The sequence below is a fragment of the Loxodonta africana genome, chromosome 21 (genome assembly GCF_030014295.1).
Source record: "Loxodonta africana isolate mLoxAfr1 chromosome 21, mLoxAfr1.hap2, whole genome shotgun sequence".
NCBI lineage: Eukaryota > Metazoa > Chordata > Mammalia > Proboscidea > Elephantidae > Loxodonta > Loxodonta africana.
The window spans coordinates 64,222,291-64,241,634 of NC_087362.1; the positions used below are offsets into that span (position 1 = coordinate 64,222,291).

General features: G+C 46.5%; 1 protein-coding gene across 1 annotated transcript in view; it reads right to left on the bottom strand.

The window, feature by feature from the left end:
• The window catches only part of CHD9 (chromodomain helicase DNA binding protein 9), a 230,035-nt gene extending 211,856 nt beyond the window's left edge, over positions 1–18,179 (bottom strand). The window contains exon 1 of the mRNA XM_064274030.1: positions 18,099–18,179. The gene's annotated coding sequence lies outside the window, so the exon portion shown is untranslated. The remainder of the gene's footprint in view (positions 1–18,098) is intronic.
• Between the last annotated feature and the right edge of the window lie 1,165 nt (positions 18,180–19,344).

Sequence of the window (19,344 nt, forward strand, 5' to 3'; positions counted from 1 at the left end):
CAGCAGACTGAGGAGTAACGAGTCTAAGCCATGGCATCGATGCCGTGGGCCTCAGGGCCTTCTGGAAAAGGGTAGCACCCCAGGTCTCCAACTAGACCTCCCTGCCTGATGACCCCCACCTTCCCTCCAGCACACACATTCCCCATCGCGCTTCTTTTGCCTGCCCCCTTTCTCTCCAAGATCTCAATGGGGAATGATTCACAGTCTTTAGCCTTCCAGAGAATCTGGGCAGATGGGCTGTGGGCTGGTCTCTGGGCCGTCCCCCAGGAGAAGGAGCCTGCCATGGGAACGCTCCCAAGCCAAGGCCAATCTCCCCCTCAACCAGTGGGTGCTTCTCTCCACTGGCCCTGACACCAGGCGCTAGTGAGGATGGGGGAGCAGCTGATTTGGCCCCTCCTTCCTGGCTTCCTCCTTTGCCTTTCCCCCCCTCTACCATCCCTGGGCTGCAGGCGTAGCTCCCAGTTCCTCCAGAAGGCTGAGATACCGGACACTCTCGGACTTCAAGCCATGGAGGGCAGTGAGCCGGGGGTGGCAGCCCTAACCAGTGAAGGGGGTGGTCCTCAGGGCCTGTGTCCCAGTTAGGGGATGTCTCTGTCCTGGCCAAGCTCCTTCTCTGGGAACCATACACAGCATCTCAGCATCAAGCCGCCATAGCTCTCCATGGTATCTGTGAGCATCTATACTTTATCTTGATTTATTTTATCATATCATTTCAGCTTTTACTATAAGCTAGTGTTATTTTTAGTGTTATTTTAGGTTTTATGTGTTATTTGGTATGATCTGCCATTTTGCTGTTGCCGTCGAGTCAATTCCAACTCACAGCGACCCCATAGGAGACAGAAGAACTGCCTCATAGGTTTTCCAAGGAATGGCTGGTGGATTCAAACTGCCAACGTTTTCATTAGCAGCCAAGCTCTTAACCACTGCGCCACCAGGGCTCCAGTATGATTTGGTAGGTTATTTTTTAGGTCTGGGAACGCTCAAAATATTTTCCCATATACACAGCCTCATCAGACTGAGTCCAGCAAAACTAGATAGTGCCCAGCTATGACCATCAACTGCTCTGTCAGGGATCACATTAGAGGATCCTGGACAGAGTCAAACTCACAAAAAAGACCAGACTTACTGGTCTGACAGAGACTGCAGAAACCCCAAGAGTATGGCCCCCCAGACACCCTTTTACCTCCACACTGAAGTCACTCCTGAGGTTCACCCTTCAACTAAAGATTAGACAGACCCAAGAAACAAACAATAATACACATAGCTCAACCATGTATATGAGGTGAAATGGGCACACCAGCCCAGGGGCAAGGACAAGAAGGCAGGAGGGGACAGGAAAGCTGGATGAATGGACATGGGGAACCCAAGGTTGAGAAGGAGAAAAAGCTGATGTGTCTCGGGGTTGTTGTGGGGTTGGCAACAGCCTTAGTCATCTAGTGCTGCTATAACAGAAATACCGTAAGTGGATGGCTTGTTAAAACAAAGAGACATTTATTCTTTCACAGTCTAGGAGGCTGGAAGTCCAAATTTAGGATGCCAGCTTCAGGGGAAGCTCTCTGTCAGCTCTGGAGGAAGGTCCTTGTCTTCAATCTTCTCTTGGTTTAGTAGGTTCTCCACCCAGGAACCCTGGGTCCAAAGGATGCGCTCTGCTCCCAGTGCTGCTTTCTTGGTGGTATAAGGTCCCCTTGTCTCTCTACTCTTTTCTTTCTTTTATATCTCAAAAGAGATTGATTTAAGATAAAATTCAACCCTGTAGATTGAGTCCTGCCTCACTAACATAACTACCCCTAATCCCACCTCATTAACATCACAGAAGTAGGATTTACAACACATAGGAAAATCACATCAGATGACAAAATGGTGGACAATCACACAATACTGGAAATCATGGACTAGCCAAGTTGACACATATTTTGGGGGGACACAATTCAATCTATGACAGTAACCAACATCATAAAACAATGTGTATTAATTCTCCAATGAGAAACTAATTTGCTCTGTAAACCATCACCTAAAGTACAATTAAAAAAAAAATTTTTTTTCCCATATAAATCAATGCTTCTTTGCTTTACGCCATTCTGGCTTATGAAAGTTTCCATAGGAACACTTTACTTTCAGGTAATGGGGGAAACCTACACAGCAGCACTAGATAACTATGGTAAAGTCCCTCCCATGTATATATCCTATATCCACTAAAGGTTATCTGTGATAATCTGGTTGGCTTTGAGAGTCATTGGGAAGTTACCCCATTCTGTACTAGCCTAGATCTACGGGTTTTTAAATCTCATCTTTTGAAAATCTTTCCTATAAACATGATCTTATGGAGGTAGAAGAGGTGGGATACAGGGAAGAGGAGACATCAGACTTGACTTTGCCAGCTACACAATTTTGCTGCAGTCAACTCTGGCCAAGGTCAGAGATGACGGGAAACTCAAACAGACATTTGGAGGTTTAGGGTCATGGTTTCATGGGATATTCCAGTTAACTGGCCTAATAATATGTTTAGTGCTTCTGTTTTACCTCCTAGTTCATCGTGCAGTGCCTGGGGTCTTAAAAGCTTACCAACAGCCATCCAAGGCACAACAATTGGTCTCTATTCACCTGGAGCAACAGAGGAAGAAGGAGAGTCAGGAATAGGAGGAGGATACGGAACGTGTGGCTAATTACCTCCATGAACAACTGCTCCCTTTTCCATGAGACCAGAAGAACTGGATGGTGCCCGGCTACCATTACTGAACATTTTGATCAAAAATTGCATAGAAGAATCCTGGTCAAAAGAGGGAAAAAGTAGAAAAGAATTTCAAAATCTCATGGATTCTAGACTTTCTGGAGCCATGGAAGCTGGATGAACCCCTGAAACTGCTGCCCTGAGATAATCTTTAAACCTTAAGCCAAAAATAACCCCTGATGTCTTCTTAAAACAAACAATAGTTTAGCCTAACTAGTGAAAAAAGGTCTGCCTTGAGCATTATGATCTTTTAAGAACTATCTATATGGAATCAGGAAACCCTGGTAGTGCAGTGGTTAAGTGCTACAGCTGCAAACCAAAAGGTCAGCAGTTTGAATCCACCAGGAACTCCTTGGAAACTCTATGGGGCAGTTTTACTCTGTTCTATAGGGTCGCTATGAGTCAGAATTGACTGGACAGCAAGGGTTTTTTTAAAAATATGGAATCAAATTGACAACAGCAACTTGAAAAACTAGATAGGAACCTAAGAGGGCAGTGAGTTTATGTTAATGAGGAAAGAACAACTCAGAAAAGGAGGGTGAGAATGGCTGTACAACTCAAATAACGTAAGCAGTGTCACTAAATTGTACATGTAGAAACTGTTGAATTGGCATATGTTTTGCTACGTATATTCTCAACAACAACAAAATAAAATTTGGGAAAAAACCAACCAGACCCAACCCACTGCTGTCGAGTCGATTCTGACTCATCGTGACCCTATAGGACAGAGTAGAACTGGCCCAGAGTTTCCAAGGGGTGCCTGGTGGATTCCAACTGCCCTTTCGGTAAGCAGCTGTAGCTCTTAAGCACTACGCCACCAGCGTTTCCAGCAACCCTACAGGGCAGAGTAAAACTGCCCCATAGAGTTTCCAAGGAGCAGCTGGTGGATTCGAACTGCCGACCTTTTGGTTAGCAGTCAAGTTCTTAGTCACTGCACCACCAACCAGACAGATACCTCTAAAAGACCCTTGGGAGAGGCTGGTGTATCTCCCCAGAGACTGGGCAATGTTATTTCCTGGGGCAATGCTAGTCACAGAGGATGAAAGCTGATGACTGAATGTCTGGGGCAGGGTGAGAGGCTTTGCCAGGAGGTGGGGGGCGGGGGGTGGAAAGGGAGGAGGGGTGGAGACTTGGCTGGTTTTACACAGACAAATCTCTTCATTTTTCCAGACTGGAAAAAGCTGTTTGGGCTGTGCGCATTTGCAGAGAGTCACGGTATTTACTATGCTTCCTGGCTCAACAGATTTCTTTTTGTCATTCAGTCAAATGCAGCTTGTATTTTTCATAGCCAGAGCTGAACAGACCGTGGGGGCTCTTCCCCCGCTTTGTGTTCAAAAAACACATCACCAGTGACTCACAAAAACCAGCTCGCTTGGGCAGCAGGGGTGAATAGAGGTAGCATGCTGTGCAGAGAAAGGTTCGAGTTTGGATAAACAGTGTCCCCCTTCCCCCTCCTTTGGAAATGTTTACTGACAATCCTTATTTTCCAGCACACATTTTTTCAAGCAACCATAAGAACTGCTGAACTACAACTGGATTCCTACACTTTGTGTGTGACTCAGTTATCCATGTGGTTGGAGATACTGGTAATGTGCAGGGAAGTGGATGATCCAAAAAATGTGATTAATTAGAAAAAAAAAAAAAATCTCTTCTTCCCTATCCAGAGTTCAGTTGCAGAAGTATTTTTCTGGCCAGATGTCAAATTATGAAGTCATTTGCTAAACCAGTTTATGTTCAGATGTTAATTCAATCTAACAAATGTTAATTGAGCACTTACTATGTAGAAGGGGTGGGATTGTCCAAGGGAACCACAGTTTAACATGCACTTTGCATTTTAAGAGAAACAAGGTGTGTGAGCCCAGTGGAATGCCTAGCCAATGGTAAAATTTAGGCACCAGGGAGGTAAGAAAATTCTTTGTGGGAGGTGGAAGAGGAGCTTTCCCAGCCCCCTTCAAATCATACTGCCAATAGTTAAGCTCAATAGTTAAGCTCTTGGCTAGCTGAAAGGTTGGCAGCTCGAACCTGCCCCACTTTGCAGGAGAAAGACCTGGCAATCTGCTTCTGTAAAGATTACAGCTTAGAAAGCCCTATGGGGCAGCTCTACTGTGTCACATGGGGTCGCTATGAGTTGAAAATCAACTCAATTGGCATCTACCAACCAGGACAGACTCCCACAGATGGAAAGCAGCCAAACAACCACATTGGGAGTATAGTCCTCAAATCTTGCTCAGACAACCGTAGGAGTCACGCCAGAGTTGAAGAGTGAGATCCTCATCTTTAGAGGTGACGTAATGACACACGCAGACAGCCTCTGATCTGTCCAGCCAGGGGGAGAGGAAATAAACAGACACCCTTGGTGACGCAGTTAGCATCACCTGATGCAATCCAAGAGTCCCTAACCTTCTCCTCTTTTCTGTGCTGGCAAAGCACAAAGTCATCTTGCATTGATTTAAAGAGAAAGGACCCAAACAGGCTTCTCTTCAAACCTGTGTTGGGGCCAGGTACCCCAGGGAATTAAGAGGAGGAAAGCCAGGCAGGGCACATAGATGAGGATCTTTAGGGGACCAGAGGAGTTGGGGTGCTAGGAGTTCAGCAGAGTCCCAAGTGGAGAATGCCAGATGTGGCTCGATAGACATATTTTTTTCTTTTAAAAAACTGTTATGGGTTTCTTTTCCAAAGTGAAAATGCAGGGATGGAAAAATGAGTTTCAGTTGCTATGGAAATAGGAGTTGGCTGGGACCTGCAGAAGCAGCAGCTGGAGTGGAACAAGTGGCTGGGAGCCTGGCCCTGTGACAGAGGGGGCTTCCGGCGAGGGATAAGACAACAGGCTTTGGGGCGGGGGGGCGGGGGGAGAGAAAGGGAGACAGAGGCTGTGTCTCCAGACACAGAGGCCTATGAATTCTGCAGACTTTTGGAATGGTACCAAATGGGGGGGGGGGGGTGCGTCTGTGTTGCATGTGTGTGCCCACAGGCCAAAAGAAACAAGAAGCAAATAAATTCAGTGCCTTAAAAAAAAACCCAGAGTTTCAGCAGCTATCCTAAGGGCAAAAAGCCCCAAGACAGCTGACTGACAGAAGAGCAGACAGGCCTTTCTGGGGGCTGGGAGGAAAGCCCAGAGCAGGGACTGTGCTCCCTCACCTTTAGTGTCCCAGTACAGCTCTGCAGAACGAAACTGATGTGGACTAGAAACACAGCCAACAAAAGCCCCAGTTAGCAAGACTGTAAGGGTGGGAAAGCTGGCTGTTCTCTTTCCTCTGCATCTGATGACTGTTGTTACTTCAGGTGGAAAGTCTCCGCAACCCTGGGGCTCTGGGTTTTCTAGGGGATCTGAAGGCTCTCAGCATCCTGTTCTGAGGAGATGCCTTGGTTAGGCCTTTGATGACTACAGTCCTTTTCTGGGTCCCTCAGTAGGGCCCACCTGAGGGAATATTGTGCTCTTCCTAATCATACCCCAAGAAGAGGAAACACCCAGGGCCTATGCCCCCATCACAGTGGGAACGGGTGGGCAGGAGGACGTTACATTCATGAAGGGGCACAACGTTCAGCTTTTGACACTAGATAACCCTAGTGTCTGTACACACTGCCTCTGAGCCACATGGCCAGAATCAGACAGTTTAAGTCAACCACTATTTCGGTACTCTGCTTTGCATTTCTTCATTTTTTAACACATCAGGAACCTCAAAAAGTGGAAGTGACCCAGGGACAGCCTCTCGACCTCTGAGAAGTCCTTCCCTGGCAGTCTGCCCAGACAGGTTTCGTCAGCCCCCAGGATACAGCCTTCCCCCTACTTCCTTTGTCTTGTCAAAATTTCCACAGGTACAAACTAGACCACAGACATGTACGGGGAACCCAGTGCGTGCAGGCGGAATAAGAGATGCACAGAGATGAGGACAGAGAAGGAGGACAGTGTGAGCAGCACTCTACTTTAGCACAGGGTCTACAGTGAGAAGGAACGGTAGGCTAACATGGGCTTGGCACTCTGGTGGTCCAGTGGAGGAGAGGGGCCTCCTTGCTTGGCTCCTGTGAGGTGTCCAGGGGAAGTGGTGTTCAAGGCAGGCTTGAGGGAATGAGGATGTGTCACTGTGTGTGTTGGTAGAGGACACTGTGGGCAGGTCATTTGTTTGGCTGAAGTGTGGTTTGGCTGAGGCAGAAGTGTGGAGAATGCTGGACCGGCAGGGGAGAAGAGGTGACCAGAAGGAAGGTGACACAATGCAGGAACCTCTCTACACAAGCCTATCATCTTGGAAGGTAAGTGTCAGAAAGGCACACTTGACCTTGATTTATAACCTTCTGGAGCCAGATTCTGAATAAATTTGAATGCCAGACTAACAATAATGACAGCTTCTATTTATAGAGGACTTGCTATGCATACCTTATTCAATAGCCCTAAGAAGGACGTGGAAACCCTGGTAGCATAGCGGTTAAGAGTTTGGCTGCTTACCAAAAGGTTGGCAGTTCGAATCCACCAGCCACTCCTTGGAAACCCTATGGGGAAGTTCTACTCTGTCTTACAGGGTTGCTATGAGTCAGAATCAACTCAACAGCAACAGGTTTGGTTTTGGGTTTTAAGAAGGAGGTAAGGAGTCCTGGTGGTGCAACAGTTAAGCACTCAGCTGCTAACCAAAAGGTTGTCAGTTCAAACCCAGCCAGCAGCTCTGGGGGAGAAAGACCTCAATCTGTGTCCATAAAGACTACAGCTTAGAAAACCCTATGGGGCAGTTCTATTGTGTCATGTAGGCTCACTATGAGTCAAAAATCAACTTGAAGGTACTCAGCAACAAGAGTGAGATAGCAATTAGCTCCAATTTTCAGCTAAGAAACTGAGGCTCAAAATTAAGCAACTTGCTCAGGGGCACACACAGCCAGTAAGCGGTGCAGCTGGAATACGAACCCAGGCCCATACGGATCTCCTACTTTACTATGTAAAAGAAATGCTTCCAGAGCTGAAAACCCAAATTCTGCTTCCAATGGGCAGATTGGAACAACGTGAGCGACGAGACAAATGAAGTAGTACTGGGTCACAACCCAAAGTATAAAACAAATATCCGTGAGTCCATTCTGACGTAAATAAAAAGAGAAAAGAATAGAAGAGACAAATCCCCCATGCAGAAGAATTCCGATTAATTTATGAAGATAGTCTACCCTGAAGAAGGGGGAGTATAACTCCCCACTGAAGTCTGAACTGCACATAGCAATTTATTTCCATAAGGTAGAGTATGGAAAGAGGAAGAAAAACAGATACTTTTTAGTGGAGAAATCTGACAAGCCCTGCTTCAGCTAGGTGATCAAGGTCAACATCAACAGTCATCAATTATGTCGATAGGACATAACCTTGAGGTAATGCGACAAAGGTGGCACTTTACCTGTGTGGTCTTTCTCGCCCCAAATTAGACAAACCTCAATCTAATCCTGAGAAAAATATCAGACAGAGACCCGCAGAGAGGCCTCCCACAAAAAAATATCTGACCAGTCCTCTTTAGAACTGTCAAAGTTCTCAAAAATAAAGTCTGAGAAAGTGTCACAGCCAAGAGGAGCCAAAGGAGACAAGGCCATTGTGATACGGGATCCTGGAACAGAAAAACGGCATTAGGTAAAAACTAAGAAAATTTAAATCAAATATGGGTTGTTCCCAGTTTCTGATGATAAGTAGAGCTGCTCCAAGCTATGTGGAACCCTGGGTGGCGCAAGCAGTTAACGCGCTTGCCTGCTAACGCAAAGGATGGAGGTTCGAGTTCACCTAGAGGCACCTCAGAAGAAAGGCCTGGCAATCTACTTCTGAAAAATCACCCATTGAAAACCCTGTGAAGCCCAGTTCTACTCTGACCCACATGAGGACTCAATGGCAACCGGTCTTGGTGGTGGTTAGTTAATAACATGTCAAAATCGGTTTGTTAATTTTAACAAATATACCTTAGTAAAGGTAAGATGTTAACACCAGGGGAAACTGGGTGTACACGGGAACTTTCTGTACTATCGGCTTCATTTTTCAATAAATCTAAAAGTCTGTGAAAAAAAAAAAGCTCCTGGGCCACACCCTCAGCAATCCTGGGCTTCTAAGACGCATCTGCGCAGTGCAATGAGCTGTGAGTGAAGAGGGCCCCATTCCAAGTTTGCGTACTGACTGAGGAGGGGCAGCAGTGGAGACAGGGATCTCTGCAGCGAGGGGGCGTTGTTCCTGCAAAGGAAATCGTGTGCCTCTCCTCCATCAGACTCTCCGAGGTTTGAGATTGGGCTCTCTTGTTAGACGGGCAGCCTTCCTGGTGGGGTGGGAACTGGCTCTCTCCTGTTAGACTTGCTGTCCCTGAGAGCAGGGGCTACCTTTCTTCTTAAAGAGCTCAAGGATGCCTCCCTCTGTGGCCCCAGGGGCCAGAGATTCTCAATGTGTATTTTATTTTTCCTTCAGATATATCAAGGTCTCCATATGAGTGCAAAGAGAGGCCACGTACATAGTGTAAAAACTTTTAAGGCCTGCAAAAGGTCTGCTTGCTCCAAAATAATAAGACTCCTAACTCTTCAGTTAAGCACATCAATGTTCATAAACAGCAAACTCAGTGCTTTGTGGGGTTTAGTGCCTTCTAGGCTTCCTGCCCTGCCTCACGGCTCTCCAACACCCTTTGTTCCCCAGTCCCTAGCCACAGACAAGCAATAACAGCAGCAACAGCTGTAAATTGTGATGCTGCTGATTCTGTAATGGGACAAAACCCAACAGCCCAGCAAACTGCATCTTGGTTGCGAGAAGTTGTTACCGCGTACACAATAAGAACGTGGGGAGACTGTATCAGTGGAATGTACACATAATATCTGTGACTGTTGGTCTGCAAAAGTCCTTAAAGACAGGACAGGATGTGTCTCTGGACAAAGCAGGAAGAGCAAGGCCTGGAAATCAAATCAAGACTTGACATTGAAAATAAAAAAGGCCAAATTGTATTAACATAAGCTGGAGGGAAAATAACCAGTTGAGGTCAAGTTGATTCCGACTCATGGTGACCCCGTGTATGTCAGAGTAGAACTGTGCTCCACAGGGTTTTCAATGGCTGATTTCTCAGATGTAGGTCGCCAGGCCTTTCTTCTGAGGTGCCTCTATGTAGACACAAACCTCTAATTTTTCCACTAGCAACCAAGCACATTAACTGTTTGTACCACCTAGGGACTCCCATGGTGGTATGTGAGGAGCATGGAAAACCAGCATCAAAGGGTAAGTCTTTGAGAGTCTATCTTGTTTCCCACATTGTTTAGAGTGGTGGGAGCTCTGAAAATCTCCTTGAGGGGCTCAGCAGTCTGGCCAGAGCTTCTTGGAATACCCTCTTGACAAGGATCTTAAGGTTGGTCAGAGAACAGTAGGAAGGAAAGACCACGGTAATTGATTACTCATGCTTATCCTGAGCACAGCAGTGGGAGATTGTAACAGCGATGCTGTCATTCTGGACTCCTGTATCCCTCAGAGGGTAGAAATACCTCAGGCTTTCCTGGCTATTAAAATCATTCATCTTGCTCACCTTGCTTTGATTCCAGGAATACCAACCTTCCAGTTAGAATCTGGCTTTCCATGTGGACTTTCCTTCAGGGGAAAGAATGTGCTGACAAGAGAGATGACATAAAGGATTCCGGCTGCTTCTTAGTTCCTTGTCCCACTGTGATTTAATACATCTGTGGTCTGGCTTCCTCACCAGTCTCCTATGAATTGGGTTAGCCCGTCCCTCACAGCCTGCTTAGCTCCAAGTACGCTACAGAAGCTCCATCTCTGGCTCACAGAGGAGGATGCCCAGGCTCTAGTCCTTGTGATGAGGAGTCCTCAGCCGCTAACTGAAAGTCAGCAGTTCAAAATCACCAGCCACTCTGCCGGAGAAAGACGCAGCAGTCTGCTGCTGTAAAGGCTGCAGGCTTGGAAACCCTACGGGGCAGCTCTACTCTGATCTGTAGGGTCGTTATGAGTCAGAACCCACTCGACGACAGTGGATTCAGTCCTTGCTTTTATGACTCTGAGCAGTTCTTCCTGACGGACCAGCTTGTCTTTCTTCTTTTTTTTTTTTTATTGCTGTTGAAAATATACACAGCAAAACATACAATTCAACAACTTCTTCATGTACAATTCAGTGACTTTGATTACATTCTTTGAGGTTTACAACCATTCTCACCTTCCTTTTCCAAATTGTTCCTCCCCCATTAACAGAAACTCACTGCCCCCAAGCTTCCTATCTACTCTTTTGAGTTGCTGTTGTCCATTTGATCCCATATAGATAGTTCTTTAAGAGAGCACAGTGCTCAAGGCAGACATTCTTTACTAATTAAGGTAAACTACTGTTAGGTTAAAAGAAGACTTCAGGGGATATTTTTGGTTTAAGGTTTAAAGATTATCTCTAGGCAATAGTTTCAGGAACTCATCCAGCCTCAATGGCTCCAGAAAGTCTAGAGCCCATGAAAATTTGAAATTCTGTTCTGCATTTTCCCCCTTTTTGATCAGGATTCTTCTACAGAATCTTTGACCAAAATGTTCAATAACGTTAGCCAGGCACCATCCAGCTCTGGTCTCATGGCATCACTCTCGAGCAGCCCTTTGCCACATCATCTACCCTGAGCCCGGAGCAAGCTGTGGGAGGCCTGCAAAAAAAGTGTGACAGCAACAAAAATAACTTTATAAGTTCTACTGAATGAAAAATGAATAAGAGCGAGGTCCTGTGCTTCGGAGAAGATGTCAAGAGCACACAACAAAAAATAAGCAGAAGGAACTGGCAATGTTTAATCTAGAGCATAGAAGATTTGGGAGGGCCAACCAGCTCCCTGTCTTCAAATATCTCAAGGGCTGCAGTGATGAAAAAGGGACAGATTTGTTCTCTGGGGCTCCAAAGGAAACAACAACCAAGTGGTGGAAGATACAGGGTGACAGATTTCGGCTTGATAAAAAAGGAACCTTTTAAAACAGCTTTCCTCTAACTTCAGCATCCAAATTTCTCCTTTGCATTTTCTTTGGTTAAATTTGTGAGAAGCAGTATAATATTGTGATTAAGAGGCATAAACTCTGGAGCAGGACCACCTATCTGGGTTCATATTTCAGCTCTGTTAAGTAGTAGTTTATACAACTTTGGGCAGTTACTTAACTTCCCTAAGCCTGTTTCCTTAGCTGTAAAATGGGGTTAATAATAGTTGTTGTTGTATGCCATTGGGTCAATTTTGACTCATAGAAACTCCAAGTGACAGGATTTTCTAGGCTGTAATCTTTATGGGAGCAGATCACCAGGTCTATCTCCTGCACAGCCGCTGGGTGGGTTCAAACCGCCAACCTTTCAGTTAGTAGCCAAGTGCTTAACCGTTGTGCCAACAGGGCTCCTCCTAACAGTAGTATCTACACCAAATAGTATTTAACCCCTATGGTTGGGTGAGGATTGAGTTATACATGTAAAGTGCTTGACTAGCACCTAGCACACAGTAAGTGCTCAATAAGTGGTGGTTATTATTCTTTTTATTCTAGGTTCAAACTGTCTATACTATTATTTAATATTTCTCTTAAATAGACACATTGTTTATATACATTTATTTTAAAGGAAACTTTATATTACTCCTGTGCAAAACCAGTAACACTAGAAACTGTAAAAATAAAAATAAAACAAAACAATGTTCTCAAAATTTACCTAGCAACTACTGCCTGATAACCAATTGCCATTGAGTTGATTCAACTCATGGCGACCCCATGTGTCTCCAAGTAGAAATGTGTTCTATGGGTTTTCAAGGCTGTGACCTTGCAGAAGCAGATCACCGAGCCCTTCTTCCAAGGTGTGTCTGGGTGGGTTCGAATCGCCAACATTTTGGTGATTAGTCAAGCACTTGACCAGCTGTACTACCTAGTGACTCCAGATGAATGCCCTGAATTTGAGGCCTGCCCTCTTTTCAACAAAAAGGGAGGCAAGGAAATATAACAAAAACATTCTAGTGCTTCACTGAGACTTCTGTCGCCCATAGTCAGAAGGAAAAGAGCCTAGTAAGTTCAGGGAACTGAAAGGCTGGTGTGGCTGGGGGCCTCATCTGGGGACAGAAAGCAGCATGCTGGGTGCCAGAGGGGTAGGCAGGGCAGGATCAAAGAGACAGTTAAAAAAAGGGAGTAGCTTTCCTCTCATGAGACTTCACGTTCTTTAGCACTATGTCTCTCTGCCTCACCAAATCATCTTGCAAGCTCCCAATGGTATGAGTAGCACTTCAGAAAACAAAAGCAGATGCTGTTGGGGCCCCACCCACACTCCTCAGCCCACCCGAGGTAACCTGAAGATAGCTTCCAGATGTACTGGCTGCTGCTTGCTTCTTTTCTGCCTGAAGTCATTTTCTGCCCACAGAGTACGCACAGCCCACAGTGAGGGGACCAGACAGAAGTGCCAGGGCCTGAAGGGCATGGGAGCCACCCTCAAAACGATGAGAGGCATGAGTTGAGGATAAATCCCCCAGTTTCCTGCCCCTGGGTGGGACACTTCTGAGATAGGATCCGAAGTCTCTCCAAGGGTCCCAACCAGGACTAAGCCTCAGCCGCCCCCAGCAGTAAGTCATTATTAACACATTCCTTATTGGCTTTCCTCCTTTCCCTGGCTCACTTCACTTTCTCACTGGGCTGCCTGGAATCACCTCCAAAACACACTCCTGGCACCCAAATCTTTGTCTCATGATGTGCTTTTGGGGAAGCCCAAACTATGTTTCACCAGTGAGACAGTAAGCTCCATTTTATCGGGCCACTCAAGAAATAGCTGATCTCTGGGACATCTAGGTCAAATGGCATAATGCAGTTCATAAAGACAATGTTCTACATTCTACCTGGGTGAGTAAGTGAATGGGGTCTTAAAAGCTTGCACGCAGCCATCTAAGATACAATTATTTGTCTCTTTCCATCCAGAGCAAAGGAGAGTGAAGAAAACCAAAGACTCAAGGAAGCAATTAGCCCAAAGGACTACTGGACTACAGGAACCACAGCCTTCACTAACTTGAGACCAGAAGAACTAGATGGTGCCCAGCTACCACCACTGACTGCTTTGACTGGGATCACAATACAAGATCCCAATTAGAGTGAGAAAAAAATATAGAATAAAATTCAAATTCATAAAACAAGACCAGGTTTAACTGGTCTGAGAGAGACTGGAGGAACCTCTGAGACTATGGCCCTCAGACACTTCTCCAGCCTGGAAATGAAGCCACTCCCAGGGATCGCCTTTCAGCCATATAATACACAGGCCTATAAAATGAACAATACTCATGAAGAAAATACATCTTAGAACAATTATCTATATAAGACCAAAAGGGCAACATCAGGGCAAAAGCAAAGATTAAAAGGCAGGAAGAGGCAGGAAAACTGGACAAATGGAAATGGGGAACTCAGGGCAGTAAGGAGGAGAGTGCTGACACAATACATATATATATATTCAAATCTCAGGGTCCATTAATAAAGTTTTATTGAAACAAAGCTGCACATATTCATTTACGTGTTATCTATGGCTGTTTTTGTACTACAAAGGCAGAGTTGAGCGGTTGTGACAGGAACCCTTTGATCTACAAAGACCAAAATAGTTACTGTCAGGAGCCTTGGTGGCACAGTGGTTAAAGTGCTCAGCTGCTAACCAAAAGGTTGGCATTTCGAATACACCAGCCGTTCCGCAGGAGAAAGATGTGGCTGTCTGCTTCTGTAAAGATTTACAGCCTTGGAAACCCTATGGGGCAGCTCTGTTCTGTCCTGTAGGGTTGCTATGAGTCTTAAGTCCAAGACCATTATTATCCCTTTGGGACAAGAGGCAGATTGAGGCCTGTTACTCTGCGTATGGGGAGCCCAGCACTGCACCTAGTATGTAGGGGCAGTTTGTGCTAAACCTTTAGAGGTCCTTTTTCTACGTCTTGTGACCGCTTTCACTGTTCCTTTTGCCCTGTGTGGGTTCCTAGGACTCACTCGTCGAGGCACTAATGTCTCCATGCCAGGATATTTTCATTTTTAAAAGGATCATGAGGTGGTAGGATAATTTAGAAAAGGACAGTGTACTGTCAGCACAACCTGAAGACAGTAACCAATGTCACTGAATTACGTAAGCAAAACTTGTTGAATTGGCAATGTTTTGTGATATATATTTTTAACACACACACACAAGGACCATGGAATCTTTTGTTCTCCACACCATGCCCACTCTCCCAGGTAATTTCATCCACGCTTGATACCAACAATTAGATAGTGATCCTTCCCCAGTCAAACCACACCTAGAGTCCCAGGACCACATCTTGAGGTCTCTGACTAAACTCCCAAATGCCTGCTCAACTTTGGATTAAGATGAGGCTGGGCTTTGCAGTTTACCAGCAGTGTAATTTAGGGCAAGTCATTACCTTCTTGGGGCATCAATTCTTTTATCTATCAAAAGGGAAAATCGATTCTGCCCAGCCTTTCAGGATCCTTGCACTAATCGGATGAAATGAGAGCTGTCCACAAAACGCAATACCACCGGGCCCCAGCCTCTCTCTAGCGTATTACCGCACCTCTGCTCTCTTTGGAGTCCCTGGGTATGTGGCACAAACGGTTAAGTGCACAGCTATTAGCCAAAGGGTTGGTGGTTCCAACTCCCCTAGAGGTGCCTCAGAAGGCAGGCCTGGCGATCTGCTTCCAAAACTTCACAGCCTTGAAAACCCTACAGAGCAATTCTACTCTGCACACATGGGGTTGCCACGAGTCAGAATCAACTCAATGGCAACTAAGAACAACTGCTCCCTTTGACCACTGGTCTCTTTGAGTTCCCTGACTTTGCCAAGCTCTTGGCTGCCTCCAGGCCTTTCCACATGCTACTCTTTCTATCTAAAACATTTTTTCTCATCTTACCCCCTGCAGTGCTGCTTCTCAGCCTTCCCACTTTCAAGCCAAGGCAGGCCCTTTCTGTGCTTGATTGCACATGGGGTGATGTGAATCTTTTCTCTGGTTTTTCTCATTCATTAGATAGTGAGCTCCTTGAACACTGGTCTACTTCTATTTTACTCACCATTTTATCTAGAGCATCTGGAAAATTGCCTGGCACATAATGAGACCAGAAGAACTGGATGGTGCCTGGCTACCATTACTGAACATTTTGTTCAAAGATTCTATAGAAAAATCCTGATTAAAAAGGGAGGAAATGCAGAGCAGAATTTTAAATTCTCATGGAATCCAAACTTTCTGGAGTCATTGATACTGGATGAACCCCTGAAACTACTGCCCTGATATAATCTTTAAACCGTACACCAGAAATATCCCCTGAAGTCTTCTTTTAACGAAACAATAGCTTAATTAGTAAAGAATGTTTGCCTTGAGTATTGCACTCTTTTAAAGAACTGTCTATATGGAATTAAATGGGCAAAAATAACTCGTAAGTGTAGACAGGCAGTTTGAGGGCAGTGAGTTTATGCTAATGGGGGAAGAACAATTTGGTAAAAGAGGGTGAGAACGACCACACAACTTGAAGAAAGTAATCAAAGTCACTGAATTGTACATGCAGAAATGATAGAATTGCTGCATGCTCTGCTGTGCATATTTTCAACAATAAAAAAGGAATCATCTTTCAAAAGGAAAACGCTTAAGCATACACACATACACAAACTGCCTGGCACATAGTAGGCTCACAATAATAAGTACTTTTTGAATGATTCAATTCCACGAAAGCACACTGTTCACAGCAATGATGGCTAGTTTTCATGGAGCCTGCGTCACGTACCTGCCACTGTGGTATGTGCTTTCTCTACAGTCTCTCAGCCAACAACGGAGACAGCCACGTGGGCACTGGAGTCAATTCTGACTTACAGTGACCCTCTAGGACAGAGCAGAACTGCCCCATAGGGTTTCCAGGGCTGTAATCTTTACAGAAGCAGGCTGCCACATCTTTCTACAATGCAGTAGCTGGTGATTTTGAACCCTGACCAGAATCAGACTGCCTGGGTTCAAATCCTGAATCTGCCCTTCATTAATTGTATGTTGTTGTTAGTTGCCGTCTCGGAGTCGATTCCGACTCATAGCTACCCCACGTGGGCAGAGTAGCTCGTTCCATAGGGTTTTCAGGGTTGCGACCTTTCTGAAGCAGATTACCAGGCCTGTCTCCCAAGGCGCCTCTGGGTCAGTGCAAACCACCAACCTTACAGCTCGTAGTCGAGCACTTAACCGTTTATGCCACTCAGGGACTCCATTGATTATATAACCCTGAGCAAATTCTTCAGCCTTTCTGAACCTCGGCTTCCTCATCCATCAAGCAGGGTAATCATTGTACTACCCCATGGTAAGGAGCCAATGTGGCAACACACAGAAAGCGTTTCACACTGGGTCTGGCACGAGCAAGCCCTTAACAAACATTAACTTTCAGTGTTACTAATTCCCACAACCATCCCAGGAGTCTTATACCATCATACCAGTTTCACAGATGAGGAACCTGAGGTGCAGGCTGCTTAGGTGGGTTGTCGAGAGTCACACGTAAGGAAGGGGTGGCTTTGGGGCCCCCACGCCCAGGCTGGTACCACTTTGCTCTTGTATAAGGGGTCATTTTTATTAGTTATGGGGATCTTACTCTGCCTGCTCGGCTACATTCACGGAGATGATGACGGTGGCTCCTGACAGTTCCCCGAGCTTCTCTGACTTCAGGGAGGAAGAACCCTCAGGCGGAATCTTCTCTCAGATTCCATATCTGTCTCTCCGTTCCCTGCCCACTTTCCCGTTCAACCCTTTCAGAACCAGCGCGACTCGGGGGATTTGGTTTGTGATCTTGGGTTTGATAGCTCAAAGGAAGAGGTATTTCCTGCCAGAAAGGCACATTTAAAAAAAAAAAAAAAGAGAGAGAGAGAGGAAGCCGCATCCTGGGCTGTAACAAACTACTCAGCTCTTCTCCAGCCCTTTAGCTCAAGGTTCCTCAGAGTCTTGGCTGCACGCTGGCCTGGGGAGCTTTTAAATATCTGGATGCCCAGGCCCCAACCCAGACCAATGACATCGGAGTTTCCGAGGGTGGGGCCGGGGCATCGGCATTTTTTAATGCTCCTCAAGTGATTCGAATGTGCTGCCAAGTTTGAGAAGTGGTGCCTTGGATCTTACCAGCTCCCCCACTGAAGTCGTTCTGAGCAACAGTAACGCCTCTCTCCTTTCCGGACTTGCTGTTTGGGTATCCGGGCATGCCTTCCAGATGCACCCAATACTGGGGACGTTTGTATGTGCGCGTCCCGGCTGTTCTGCTCGACCCCCACCCCCCAGGCCCGGCTTGGAGACTGCGGGTCTCCGGGACCCCTAGACCACAACACGTGTGGCTGCTCCGACTTTACTGGTTAACTCTGCAAACCGCCAGCGGGGCTTGGCAGCCGCCACGCTACCCACCCTAACCACAGAGGTTCGTAGAAAACGCCCGGGGCGCAGGAATCCTACCTTGACCGCCGGCGCTGCCCTCCGGTGCCCGGAGTCCTGGGACCTGGGCTGGAGCAGTCGCTGGGCTCCGCGGCGCTTTCGCCTGCCCCTGCCAGGAGCGCATTAGAGCGCAGGCGCCACCTAGTGGGCGCGGGAGTGGCCGGCGGGACCAGCGCTGGGAGGTGGGAGTGCAGTCTGGGCGGAAATGCAGTCTAGGGCTTCCCACGTGGGCGGTGTTCCACCACGCTAGGAGCCCCGAGCGCAGATCCGGACTGCGTGGGACCACCTTCACCTGCCAGAGGGCAGGGGGACCCCAACTTCATCAACTTCCCCTTGGCATGAAGGGGGCTGCCCCTGGCTGTGATCCATCCTAGGATTTTCCTCCTGGGTTTAGGGATCTTTCATTAAACACTTTCAATACACCCAATTTGGCATTGTCTGTCTTTTAATATGCTGGGAGCATCAAAAGATTTCTCTCAAGCTCTGGAAAGCCTTCCCTATCAGCAACCCCTTCTTCTTGCCGCCCCCATCCCCCTACCTTGTACGCGTTCCGTTCTCTTTGATTGAACTTTATTCAACATCCAGTCCGTGTCAGTCACTGTGTGGGGCCGGGAAGACACAGTCAGGTCCCTCAAAAGTTGGAAACCCAGGTAGCGTTTCTCAGCAAGGTTACAATGGCATTTTTGGGGGAGTGGGGCTGCCACCTCGTTGCCCAAAAGGTCATGCACTTGACTACTATCCAAAAGGTTGGTGGTTCAAACCCACCCAGAGGTACCTCGGAAGAAAGGCCTGGCTACCTATATAGGAAAAGTCACAGCAATTTGAAAACCTTTTGGAGTGCACGTCTGTCCTGAAACACATGGGGTCCCCATGAATTGGAATTGACTAGATGGCAACAGGTTTCTGGTTTGTCCTGGTACTGCAGGACATTAAGCATCCCTGACTCCCAGGCACTAAATGTCAGTAGCCACCTCTGGTCACTGTGACAACCACCACCAGTTGTCTCTCCAGGGCCGGGTTAGAACTACTCAAGGCTGAGAACCTATTAGCTGATAATTAAGATCAGGTGACATTTGAGTGAACCACAATGTCCAGACTAGTCTCATTTGCCAGGTTTTTTCAGAGCCATGGAGACCCTCAGCCACTTCCTTTTCCTGAGGCTTCTAATAGGTACATTAGACTTTGCCCAAATAACCTGTTACTAAAATACCCGTTGCTGTTAAGCCGATTTCGACTCATAGTGACCCTATAGGACAGACTAGAACTG